The sequence below is a fragment of the Python bivittatus genome, unplaced genomic scaffold (assembly GCF_059951505.1).
Source record: "Python bivittatus isolate LINGU-HERP-01145 unplaced genomic scaffold, Pbiv_v1 ctg000810_np1212, whole genome shotgun sequence".
Taxonomy (NCBI): domain Eukaryota; kingdom Metazoa; phylum Chordata; class Lepidosauria; order Squamata; family Pythonidae; genus Python; species Python bivittatus.
The window spans coordinates 3,711,520-3,725,643 of NW_028277111.1; positions in this window are offsets into that span (position 1 = coordinate 3,711,520).

The following is a 14,124-nucleotide window of genomic DNA, read 5'->3' on the forward strand; positions in this document are numbered from 1 at the left end:
GCCCCCAAAGCAAAGGGAGGCAAGACTCTTTTTCCAGGCCAGATTCTTTCCTTCCCTCCCAGAGACGCATACAGAGAGATCAATGTGCAAAATGTGGACAAATTGGCCACTGGAAAAATGAATGTTTGTGGAATGCCAAGCCTAATGCCCAACTTTCAAGGGCCAATAGAGGGCGAAGAGGACCAACACTGCAAGGCCAAGAGCCACAGAGAGGCCGACCTCAAAACTCCCAGCAGAGGTCTGGACCCCCCTTGCCTCTTTTAAGTGCTCAAGCCCCTGAATTTTACCCTGAGGACATTTCATATTGAAGGGGCTCCAGAGGACTTTTGTCTTCCCCCGATCCTCTGGTTGAGTTAAATGTCGGGGGGCAACCCTATAATTTTCTCATTGACACAGGCGCAACCTATAGTGTCTTAAATGACAAAAGTATCCCTTGCCTGACTACTCCCTCTGCTCCTGTAATTGGTGCAACAGGAGTTATGGAAATGGCACCAATCAGCCAACCCCTTTCAGTTGTTGCCCCCCAAGGACCTCAATTAGATCATTCCTTTTTGCTCATGCCACATTGTCCCATCAATCTCCTTGGTCGGGACCTATTAGGAAAATTAAGAGCTACCATTCAATTCAATGATCAAGGCTTGAGTCTTCACATTCCCCCAGAACAGGCCTATCTTTGTTTTTTATCCAAGCCAAATGAAGCCAGCCCACTTGATAATGCCCAGATTGACCCACGAGTGCGGTATCAAGGGAAACCAGGGTTTGCTCAATTTGCCAAGCCCCACATGGCTCAGTTGTTCCCTGAGGCACAACCCATCTCGATCAAGCAATATCCTATCAGGCGGGAAGCACGCCTGGGAATTAAAACACTGATTGATCTCTTTTTGGAAAATGGCCTGTTGATTCCTATTCAATCTCATTGGTCAACACCTATTTTCCCGGTCCCCAAGCAAGATGGCTCCTGGAGAATGGTCCACGACCTTAGAGAGGTCAACAAGAGGGTTCAACCGTTGCACCAGGTTGTGGCCAACCCTTACACCTTATTAACTACCTTGTCTAGTGACCAAGTATGGTATACAGTTATTGATCTCAAGGATGCCTTTTTCTGCATTCCTTTGGCTAAGGAGTGCCAGCAATATTTTGCTTTTGAGTGGGAGGATCCCACTACAGGACAGAAATGCCAGCTTTCATGGACAAGGCTTCCCCAGGGTTACAGAAATAGCCCTACAGCATTTGCTGCTGCCTTGTCCCAAGATTTAAAGGACTTTTCCCCCAATGGGAATTCTCTGCTTCTTTATGTTGATGATCTCCTTTTGGCTGGAAAAACTAAAGAAGCTATAGAAATCACCTCTGTACTTCTCTTCAATCACCTGGCTGCTAAAGGATACACAGTGTCTAAAAAGAAAGTACAGTGGGCTAAACAAGAGGTGCAGTATTTGGGCTTTGTACTCAAGAAGGGCCTTCGGCTGCTTCATCAGAGTCGCCTGAGTGCTATAGAAGCCCTAAGTGTGCCAACAAACATCAAACAACTCCAAACATTCCTTGGCATCTACATTCCAGTTATCGGCCCCAGGCTTCAGCCAAAGTGGAACGTATGAACCACTCTTTAAAGACTCAGCTTGCAAAGCTCTGTCAAGAAACCCAGCTCCCCTGGCCAAAGATGCTGCCCCTTGCTTTAACACGTATTAGGGCTATGCCCAGAGGGCCACTGATGCTGTCACCTTTTGAAATGCTTTATGGGAGACCGTTTGTATCTCATGAAGTGCTAACTGCATGGACAGGTGAAAAGAACATTTCTCAATATTTGCAGAAGCTGGCGCACATCCTATCTTTTATCTCACTGCAGGTCCGAGACGCCTTGCCAGTTGCTCCTGATGTACCACCCATCGCCCAGCCAGGCCAGTGGGTCAGAGTGAAGGAGCTGTTCCCATCTTGCACTGATCCAAAGTGGTCCGAGCCAAAGCAAGTACTCCTGAGCATGCCCACTGCTGTAAAAGTTGAAGGCATCAAAGCTTGGGTGCACGGATCCAGGATCAAGCAGGTGAAGGAACCCCCAGATACCTGGCAAGTTTCCTCGGTTGATGGACTTAAACTAAAATTGCAGCGCTCTCTAGCTTCACCAGCAGATCTTTTCAAGGACTAATTAGGTCCACCGGTAGAGGCCTAATTCAGGAACAGAAGATTTGAAACCATAGACTTTCCCAGCCACACAAACCCCTACATGTGCTGGCTTGGTCACAACCCAAGTTGTGAAACTGACATTGTTTTTATTGTATTGATTGTTTGTTTTGGAATACTTTTCACTTGTTGTTGGTTTCCCCGCACCTTTTGGGGAAGGGATAAAGATGGGTCTGATTATTATTTTTTGGAGGGTGGATGTCTTAATGCTTTGGATGCACAGGGACAGATCAAAGAGTGTGTATATGTGTGTGAAGAAAGGAAAGGAAAGGAAAGGAAAGGAAAGGAAAGGAAAGGAAAGGAAAGGAAAGGAAAGGAAAGGATGTTGTTTCCACAATTGATGGTTTAACTGTAATTGCAGCCCCCAGAAATCAAGCCCAAACATTTGCCAAACTTATGATCCTTCGCTTCCTTCCGAAAACGTATAAGTGGAATCACATACATAAGAAGCATCTTATGTTCAAAAGCAAAGGGAGGAAATGAAGGGCATTATTTTGATACACAATTTTATATTCTATATATATACACAATTTTATATTTTAACCATACCTGTAACAGTGCACTCTATTTTATTTCTAAAGGGTTAACTTGCTTTTGCTTTGTAAAGAGCACTGGTTTCTTCCCCCTTATCTCTTCGCTGAATGCCCGATTGTCTTCGAATAAGCAATTAGCTGAGTACAAGCTGTTTGTTGTACCAAGCTTTTCGCAACAGTCGTGGGGCCCTACATTCCAGAAAAAGATAAGAAAAATCTTGTATGCCATTCCCTTGGTAACCAGAAGAAAAAGTTACATTTAAGTTTACCTTCCTAAGAACCACCTTTCACTTGCTCAGACCGTCCCAAAAATCCCTTGTATGGGTATGAGGGGATGTACTATCTGATTACAGATTTAAATGTCTATAAAGCCTCTGATGTTTGTTTTGTGAGGTGTGATTTCATCAACATCTCTTGTTAATGTGTTGATTGGGGTCACCCAGCTGTGTCTTGATCAAAATACATCTGTTATCTTAAAGAAGCCTCGTCTCAAGTCTTTTTATTTGGCTTTATTGAGACTTGGGAAATAAAAGGTGCCATACAGTTATATGAGTTACTGACCAGTAGGAGGCACTATACAACCATTTTTGTTCTTACTGGGACACTTTCGCCATAGGTCTGCTCCATACTGGATGGGGAGGCAGTCTTGAGGCTTCTAGCATGAGGCCCAAACCAATAAAAACTCCTAGTAAGAGAGAGAGTAAGAAAGGAAGGGGTACCTGCACCGCTTCTATAGGGAGACTGTTTGTTTCCCTTCTTCCGTTGTGTAGGTAGATCTCCACTTTAGATTGTAACTCCCTAGTAAGACAAGTGTTTTACAGAGAGGATGTGCTGGGGGAATCTCAGCATCTCCAAGCAGACAGAAGTTCCAGGCTGGTCCCACCAAGATTTCAGTAAGTGTAGAAAGCCACAGAGGAGGAATTAGGCAATGACGGTTAACAACAACAAAAAAACATGTTTTAAGCCCAGGAAACAAACAAACAAACAAACAAACAAAAACAGCCCAGAAGACCCACACCAGCCAAACAAAAAAAGCATCACAAAAAACCCTCCTTCCAATTGGCTCTGCCCTATTTCCCTGGCTTATTTATTTATTTATTTATTTATTTAATCGATTTATATGTCTGCCCATCTCACCACAAGCAACTCTGGGCATCATACAACAAAGCTAAAATCAGTAAAATACGTTAAAACCATATAAAACAAAATAAAACAGAGAATTAAAGGAAGTTAAAAATAAGAGAGCTGCCTCACTAATTCCCCCTTCCCCTGGGGTCTCCGGGCCTGCTGGCATAACCAAGTCTTAAGGGACCTCCGTGTGAGAGATGACAAAATGCTGTTTTTGCAGGCAAACTAAGTTGACAGCATATGCTTCAGAATAAACCCTGATGAGCAGCTAGTAGTGAAAGGGGATCTTCCAGACCCCTGCTTTTTTAAGCAGAACATATGTAGTGATACAATCAAGTTACTAGTCCTCAATTGCTTAGGGGGTTCTTAGCATAAAGTAGTATGGCTTTTCTCTAGTTTGCTTAAAATAAGTAAGAGAGCTAATATATAGAGAATGTGGCAACATGGAGAGGTGGTTAAAAGAGTCTCTGAACAGGGAGCTGAAGAACCGACCTGAGCTGTTTTTGTGGTAATAGTTGAACTAGATCTGAGACCACATCACTGAGCACACTCACTGCTAATGCCAAAAACTGCTATAAAGGGAAATAAATAAATATAGGCTGGGGGAGGCTTAAAATTTGAGTAGCGGGAGATGTAAGCTAAGGCAGAACTTCTGGGAGTTGTATTAGGCGTACTGGAAAGGTTGTAAACTCCTGAGTACCCAACCAATGGGGAAACGGAGGAGGGTCTTTCCGCTCGGGCTTAGGGAATAAAAAGTGCATGCATCTTATCACAGGGTGTGCCTACTTGCTGGACACCTGCTGTTGCAACAACATGTTCTTTTAATAAATGGCCATGCCTTGCTGCTTCATTGGATCTTTGTCTCAATTCTTTGGAACTTGAGGGTTGTTTCTCACATCCGGAAGCTCAACAATGGTGAGGCCAACCTCACCTCAGAAGCTTCCACAGCGCGGGCACCACAGCAGAAAAGGCCCGCCGCCTTTGTTGGCAGGCCCAATGTTGCTCCCTAGCGATGGAACCCGTAGCCTGCCCTCTCTGCTGGATCTGGTAGGACGGACAGTTGTAATTGGGGAGAGGTGGTCCCTCAGATAGCCCGGCCCCAGGCCATGAAGGGCTTTGAAGGTCAACACCAGCGCCTTGAATCGGACCCAGAAACAAACTGGTAACCAACGCAGCTCACAAAGAGGGAAGAAAGAGGAAACACAGCCGGTCTTTCAAGATTATGTTATTTCAGCCATATCAATAAAGTACAGTTCCAGTCATCCCGATCCAGACTGCCTTGATAGCAAGTCACAATCAGCTGGAGCTGGCGATAGCAAACTCAACATTTGTTGCAGCTTTTTGATAGAGCCAACGCCATGCTAGTTCAGTTTTGGCACGGTTTCAGTTAAGATTAACGAGCAGGGGATGGGAAAATATTTCTTTGTTGCTGGTGGAAACAGTCGGGAATGAGAAGGACAAATCCTGACCTTGTACAAGGCAGTGTCAAGGTTCACCTATGATTTCTGTGGTGTCCTGTGTTCATTTGTCTGGAGAACAGCTAAAATGTCCTCACCCAGTAAGAATCAAGTCTGTTGATCTGCTTCTTGATGAATTATTTGGGAAGAGATGGGTGGCAGGATTTCTCTGTACCGAGCAGTGAGTTTTCATACCTGATTAAATGTCCGTTGCTCATTTGAGCTTTCTCTCCCTGTTCTACTGAAGGAGAGGATGGGCAGGAACATGAGGATCGAGAGATGCAGGAGAAGGCTGGAAATAAACATCACGCGAGTGTGCAAGAGAGAGAGCAAACACAAAATCAAGAAACTATACCCTGTGGTTCTCCTGATGGGGGCACAAATACAATCTCACTTCAGGGCGAAAAAAGAATGAGAAGAGAGATGATAAATGACCTGTGTGCACCAGCATTTTCAGCAGTGGATTAAACCTTAAAGGACATCAGCGGACCCACACTGGGGAGAAGCCCTACACATGTTTGGAGTATGGGAAGGGTTTCAGCTGGAGCACACATCTTACCAGACATCAATTAATTCCCAGAGGAGAGAAACCATATAAATGTTCAGTATGTTGGAAGAGCTTCAACTGGAGCACACAGCTTATCAGGCATCAGAGAATCCACACAGGAGAGAAATCCTACATTTGCCTAAAGCAGGATTTCTCAACCTTGGCAACTTTAAGATGTCTGGACCAACTCCCAGAATTCCCCTGGGGAATTCTGAAGTCCAGACGTCTTAAAGTTGCCAAGGTTGAGAAACCCTGGCCTAGAGTGGGTGGATGGAGTTTCAGTTCCAGCACAAGCCTTGCGTACCATCAGAAGCTTCACATTGGGGAGAAACCATACAAATGCTTGGATTGTACTATGAGTTTTTGTGTTAAATCGAGTCTTATGAGACACCACAGAATCCACCCAGGGGAAAAGCCATATATATGCTCTGAGTGTGGAATGAGCTTCACCACCAAGTCAGATCTGACTTTATATCAGAGAACCCACATGGACGAGAAGCCTTATAAGTGCTCTGAGTGTGGCAAGAAATTTGGGCGGAAAGCAAACCTTTCACACCATAAAAGAACCTAGAGTCTGGAAAGACCTTCATAAAAATGCCACCTTTTCAAGCTCAGCTTGAATTAAAAAAAAACACCTGAATTTGGGAATCTTGTGGCATCATCAGTGCTAGTGGATTTATGGCAAGATCTATTATGGGTTAGAAGAGACATGGGTCACACCCCAAACCTTTTGTTCTGTTAAACTTGTAAAAAGTGATAAGACAGTCTCCTTACTTGATCTTCAGGAGAAATGGGCACCAGATGCTAAATCAGGGGTTTTAATACTGTGTTCCACAAGACCCTAGGATTCCATAAGAACTTGAGGGGGTTCCGTGATTTGTATTTTTTAACAATTCTGTGATGATTTTCTATCACTAGAGCTTTGCCTATAGAGGTACCAGAATCATTATTTTTTAACTAACAGGTTTCACGGCCTGAAAAAGTTGGATGGCGGCATATTTATGATATGAACACAGGATATTTCTGTATTAGTGCTCCACCCATTCAGGTCCCGAGAGGAAGGTGTGTGGGATAACATAGATCTAACTTTATTATAGAGAAATTCCTGCAATTTAGGAGGTGCAATAGGAAATGGATGTCCATGTTTCCTGGATTGGGCATACGATTAAGCCCTCAGCAAAAGCAGCGCTTGGTCAGCCTTGACTGATCTTGGAAGCGAAGTAGGATTTGTTCAGTTTAAGACCAACTGGGAATCTAGAGTTGTGCTGGGATGTTTTTACCAGGAGTTGATCGTGAGTCAAGGGGTCTTTACTTACGGTGGTAAGATGGCATATTGAAGGACAGATGGCATCCAGACATTTAACAGTTGTGAAAAGGTGAAACATTTGCAGGTTTTCTCTTGAACCACACAATCAAGAAATTTGTGCAGGTTACTTGCTTGGCTTTGGGTCTGTCTTTTCCAGGTAGTTACCAGCCCCCAAAGTGGTGGGCCTGTTTTTGACGCTTATTGGTATATTGTGGAGTCCTTGGGATTCTCTGAGCTTGGTTCTTTTCTTTTACTGGTATATTGGCAGTTGACTCGATCAATGGCCATGATAAGATGGAATAGCATGGTTTTGGCTGTTGTCATCATTGTTAATGGAAACATTGCTGGAGAATTAATAGGATTTGACCTGCTGGAGAATGAATGGGATTACCCCAATGGCTGAATGTTTTTTGATGGCTCCCGCCTTTGGGATTTCCCACCACCAGAATTTGGGGAAAGGACTTACACAAGACACAGCGGAGGCCTAAGTAGTTATGAAACAGAACCCTAGCAATGAATGAAGATTTTTGGCTGGAGTTGGCCAAGTGTCATGCATTCTGGGGTGAACTTTTTTTTTTGAAAGCCTGATATTGGATTAGCAGTGGCATTGCCTGCAGTTCAAAACCGTCATGTTTCTCAATGGCTATCTATACTTGTAAATAAGCAGGTACAATAGTGACCCTCTGAGCCTATGAATGAATTGTATTATTATAATCTTTGACCGGTGGTATATCCCAACACTAAATATTTCTACTGTACATAATGGAAGACGTGATTTGAAAGCATGCAAACTGTAATCAGATATTCCCTGTTTATCCAGCAAACAACTGTCCAAGCTGTAAACTGGATTAGTAAACATGAAACCCATTTCCCTCAATAGAATTTGCATTCTATGTCTGGCACGCACAACACATATATCTCATGTTCTGTGAAATCACATGAGAATGGGAAACTGAAACTAATTGGACAGTGTTGCTTAGTCCACCACATATAACTCATGTTCTCTGAAATCACATGAGAATGGAAAAACTGAAACTAACTGGACAGTGCTGCTTGGTCATCGTTTATTAATTTCTTGGTTTAGTTATACACTGTCTTGAGGTGCATTAACAGAAGCACAGGGTCCAGATCATCAGAAGTAATTGTTTTATTGTACGCTGCTCTGACCAAGCTTGACTTACAATTCTGGACCCTGCAGTCTAAAAAGGACAATGACAAATTGGAGCCAATTCACAGAGCTGCCAGGATGGTGAAGAGTCTGGAAGAAAAGTCCTATGAGGAATGGTTAGAGAATCGGGGTATATTTAGCCTACAGAAAAAAGGCTTGGGAGAGATATGATAGTAGTCTTTAAATATCTGAAGGGTGGTCACACAGAACCCTTCTGTGTGATAGAGAATACCCTGGGGAGTTCTCTATCCCCACCAGTGGGATAAATCCACAAGAAAGGAGGTTCAACCTGCTTATCAGAAGGAACTTGCTGAATGTGTGAGCCAGCAGAACAGCTCACCACATGAAGTGGAGAGTTCTCCTTTGCTCGAGGTCTTCAGATAGGAGCTGGCTGGTTCTCTGTTAGAGATGCTGTGTTTCTCAAACTCGGCAATGTTAAGATGCATGGACTTCAACTCCCCAAATTTATGTGGCAGGTTAATATTTTAACCAAACAAATCAAAGTTCGATTACTAGGATATGTTTCCTTTTCCTTGGATAAAAGTTCAATATTTGGAGCAAGTGATGTTGCTGGCAAGTGGAGAGAATCTTCTATATTTAGCCTAGTCCTATGGTTATTTTTTGAGTGCTGCGTATAAAGGAACAGATTTCTCCATCAAGTCATGCTGCGCTGCCTCATTGTGCCGGGGGAGTTTCCTGGGAGGGATGGGCAAAGAATGTTGGGAATGTAAATCAAGAGTATGTACTCCCAGAAGGGCCACTGAAAGTGTGGAGGTCACCCTGGCTGCCCAGCAACCGGGGAAGACTCAGTCAGAAACCCGTGTGGCCCAGTAAACCAAGCTGTTTCTATTCCCTGACCATATCTCAGGCATAGCATGGCTGCCATGCTGGCCTAGTAGGAAGGGAGAACTAGTAAAAGGTCACCCAGATGGGTTTATCTATAACATTCCAACGTCATGCTGCAATTTCCTCTGCGTCTGCCATTTTGTCTTGCCTTTGCTATATCGGTGTCAGGTTCAGCCCAAAAAACTCCACCAGACAGTTCTGGAGCAGCTCAGTTACTTTATTAGCTTGCACCTGCTAGACAGAATCTCGCCAGACTAACTCTAACTCCCAAAGCCTGCAACTAAATACTACGAATTCTTTAGGGTGGTGCCAGCCTCATCCTCTTCGCTTTCCCAGGCTCAGGCTGGGGGCTGAGGAGACACTTCTGTCCTTGAAGCTCCTCATCCAAGTCCTCCATCGCAGTAGGAGGCCGAGGGGCTATAAGCCCTGGTTCTGCCTTTGCTCAGGGCTGCCCTGTTTTGCTGGGAGATCAGTGTGCACTGTATTCTTGTCTGCAGGCTAATAAAATTGTGTGGTATCTTCAGTGTGATTTGGTTGCTTTAGGTGAGCCAGGTTTTGACCATGACAGGCTCTCGGGCTCTGCTTCCCTTTATGATGAGCCATGATAAAAATATCTTAAATGCATGCATGCATGAATACTTACTCTGATCTCTGTGAATTTATCCCATTTCCTTTTAAAACCATCTAAATTGTTGGCCACCAATGCAGAAATGAAAACAGCAAGGCAGGAACCATCAGTTCCTATGCCAGAAAGGTCCATTATGGCCACATGCTGGCTGGGGAATTCTGGGAGTTGAAGTCCACACATCTTAACGTTGCCGAGTTTGAAAAACACTGGCCTAGAATTTAAACCCGGAAACGCAGACATACAGAAAAGCTTGAGTTCCTGAGAATTGCTGTGTTCATCCATTTTCATCTGTGTTTGAAGAGATTTTCTGTGCTGAGCTGTGTCTGTGAGCCTTCTGTCAAGTCTGAGCTGATACCTGAGTGAGGGGTGAAGAGTCGGGAGAGTCCAGATTTAAGCCATGCCTGTGTAAAGCCTGACTACCATCATCTGTGGTGGCAGCAAGTTTGTAATATCCCTTCTTTTTCCCCATTTTCCATTCCAAGCACAAGTTTGTATATTTCTGTCAGGCCACCACTAACTCATCTTCTCTCTAAGCAAAAAAGTCCCAGTTGTTGAGGTATTTCTTTTATCATCAGCCAAGGAGATGGCTGAATCATTTTCCTCCCTTGTGTCATCCCCAGAGTGTGAAGATAGCACCATCTCAGTTTCCAGGACAAGACACATGCAAATCTTATTTATTGCCTGGCCATAAATAATCTGCAGATGTAACCATTCTACTCTTTGTTTTAATTTTACAAAACAGTTGCATGCAAACCATTTAAAATCCCAGCAACCAATTCCAGCAATTGTGCGGATGACTCAAAGCTGGGGGGAATTGCTAACACTTCAGAAGACAGATTCAAGATTCAGAAGGATCTTGACAGACTTGAGCATTGGGCCCCATACAACAAGATGCAGTTCAGTGGAGAGAAAAGTCACGTCCTGCACTTGGGCAGGAAACCCCAGATCCACAGGTACAGGACAGGCAGGACCTGGCTCAACAGTAGTGCCTATGAGAGGGATTTAGACGTCCCGGTGGACCACCGCTTAAGCATGAGCCAGCCATGTGCTGCAGCTGCCAGAAATGCCAACACAGTCCTGGGCTGCATCAACAGAGGGATGCAGTACCAAGATCAAGGGAAGGGATAGTACTACTCTACACCACACTGGTGAGGCCACATTTGGAATACTGTGTCCAGTTCTGGTCACCACAATGCAAAAAAGAGGTTGAGGCCCTAGAAAGAGTGCAGAGAAGAGCAACAAAGATGTAGGACAAGAAGCAATGGGTGGAAGCTCATCAGAGGGAGATGCAACCTGGAAATAAGGAGGAATTTCCTGACAGTGAGAACTATTAAGCAGTGGAACAGCTTGTCTCTTGGAGTTGTGGGTGCTCCATCACTGGAGGTTTTCAAGAAAAGGCTGGACAACCATTTGTCCAAGATGGTATGAGGAGGACTCCTGCCTTGGGCAGGGGGCTGGATTAGAAGACCTCCAAGGTCCTTTCCAACCCCATGCTTCTATGAATCACACCCTCCCTGTATATCTTGGGGTTTTACCTAAGCTTGCTAATGTTTTCTTCTTGCGCATGAATAGTTTCATTTTAACTTTCTGATGGTAAATTCATTTTCTGTTTTCTGGCTGAGTTAAAGGGTTCCACACCCGTTCCTGAATTAACATAAATTCTTCTGGAATGAAACTGAATGCACCCCTTGCTGACCCCTCTCCTGCTCTCATTGTCCCTCACTCCTGTCCCTTATCCCCAGAGCCTTTCAGGTGGCCCTTAGACGGTGGGGGGGAAATACCAATAACTGTCCTTCCCCCACCTTCTTGTATAGAAACTGCTCCCCTTCCTGCCCCCACTTATCCTGTCTATGATTCAGAAATTCTATTTCTTGCCCTATAGCTCTTCGTGATAATTTACATGCCCTCTGGTAAATGCACACGCTTCCCCAGCAAGGCAGCCTCTGAACAACGTGATACTATTTGGTGCTTTAAGTTTGTCCTCCCATCCCCCAGAAATTAATTTAAAAGAAAAAAGAGGCTAGAGTTAAAACGTCTCTTGGTAAGGCAGGTAGGTACTGTAGGTAGGTAGGTCGATGCTATTGAACTGGATCTAGTGATGGGTGGGCTCCAGACCTGCCAGATGGAGTAGCTGTGGATTCAAAGGCCAGCTGATTCAGGGGTCCTACACGGGGTTGTGCTCTCCTGTTCAGAACTGGTGTGCAATCCCTTGGACTCACCACTCCTATTTCACACTTTACTTTTTGTGCCAGTTTCCTGAACCAGGAACCCCTGCGCAGGATCACTCAAATCTTGACCCCCTTTGGGGTGGACTACTGCAATGTACTCAAGGTGGGTCTAACCTTGGAGACTATGCAAAAGCTCTTGTTGGCTCGAAACATGACAGCTATCATGCAACTATCACCACATCTGTCAAAACAGGAAACAGTTTGGGGAACAAAATGCCACATGCCAGATAAACAGGCCAGGTCGGAAGTCTTCCTTATGGTTCTACCTTCCTTTTACCACCTTTCACAACTTGTTTACCTTCAAGCAAATCTCCCCTTTCCCAGCAGAACTGGCCCTTAAGCAATTTGGCTCTTCTGTGTTACAAACTGTGGTTTCCCTTTCCTGGTCACACATGGTTATTTAGGACAAAACCATGTTTGTATTGGGGTCCATTCAGAGGCAGAACTTCACCAAGTGTTTTTAGCTCAAAGTTCAACAGGGACATGTAGATTTTGATTAGAAAAAGGCTATGGAATATCTTTCAATACGTGTACTGTAAGCTTTTCATGACGTATTAGAAAATGCTAGTTTTACAATACAGGTAGTCCTCATTTAGCGACCACAGTTGGGACCATGACTGTGCTTATGATCTTGCTTGAACTTTCCTTTAAGGCTTTATAGACCTGTGAAGGTCGTAAATGCGAGGATTGGTTGTAAAGTTACTTATCACTGTTGTAACTGCAAATGGTCACTAAACAAGGCAGTCACTAAATGAGGACTACCTGTATTTCAGATCTGTTGCTTATCCATCCATCCTTCACTACCTGTACCAGATTTTCCTGTTTGTATCCTATTTTTTATATTCTCTCCAAATATATAATGAGACAGCAGTTGAGTGCCACAAGGAGATTTTACTTGAAGGAGGCAAACAGGCAACCCCCAAGCCCAGGGAAGACCCAAGGCACCCACAAGCCAGCACAGGATACTGTTGTAAGCCCTGCCCCTTTTTGGTGAGCACGGAGGCATTGCCCTCATGCTCCAGAGGGCTTTGTCATGATGCCGCTTTTGTCATTTTGACTAAAGCAATGAGTTCCCATGGAAGCCTCTGGGAGAAGGAGCAGAGGGAAGAAAACTTTGGGAGAGATATCCAGCAGGAGTCTTCTTGCTAACTGGCCATCTGCAGGGGTGCTGTAATATTGGGTTTCTGCATTACGCAGGGGTTGGACTAGATGCTCTCTGAGGCCCCTTCCAACTCTTCCATTCTGTTTCTGGGATGAGAATACCCAGCACACGTTTCTAACACGTGCTAGTCCACACCTCTATCAAAGAAGAGGGGAATCACTCCTGATCTGGCTCCTTTTAGGATTTGGAGGTAAACTACTTTGGAACATGGAGGATCCGTTCATAGTCGCCTTCAGTCAGTGCAGCAGACTGAGACAACTCAGGTTCAGGTCTCCCTGGTGAACCTGGGACCTGTAACCCCACAACCTGTGGGATTGACCAAGTTGGACCAGTCACTCTTTTGTAACCTACCCTGCAGGGTTGTTGTTCTTATTGTGGGGATAAAATTGGGGAAGAGTCCCACGAAAGCTATTTGTGCTGCCAGAGGCGAGTAGGAATGGAAATCCAATACAATCGGTGAATTTATTTCAATCTTCCCTAAATCTCCTTTATATATTTTAGACTACAAGTCCTACCGTACCCTGCCAAGCATGGCAGGAGAAATACATTACACTTATCCTGGTTACTCTGGGGAGGAGAGGCGATAAAAAAGATTTAATTTATTTTCAAACTGCAGGCATAGGGCTGGGAGAAAACTGCAACAGGACATTGGTTAAGAAAAATACCCCTGCGCGTTGGGCTTCAAAAAGTCACGAATTCGGGCGTCGCTGGTGGCAGGTCAGTAGGTCATGCGGCTTTGGAGGCCTTTAAACACAAGCTTAACTGGGTTACTGAATTAACCGCCTCTTATCTGTCCGCAAAATACACCAAATCCTAATCTAACCAAACGCCAAGCCACAAAAGCAAGATCGACGCTAACTCAACTTCCTACGCTCCGCCAATACGACCACCTGCCCGTCTCGCGTGAACGCGGGCGCCGCGGCAAAGCGCTTCCCCCGTGCGAGTG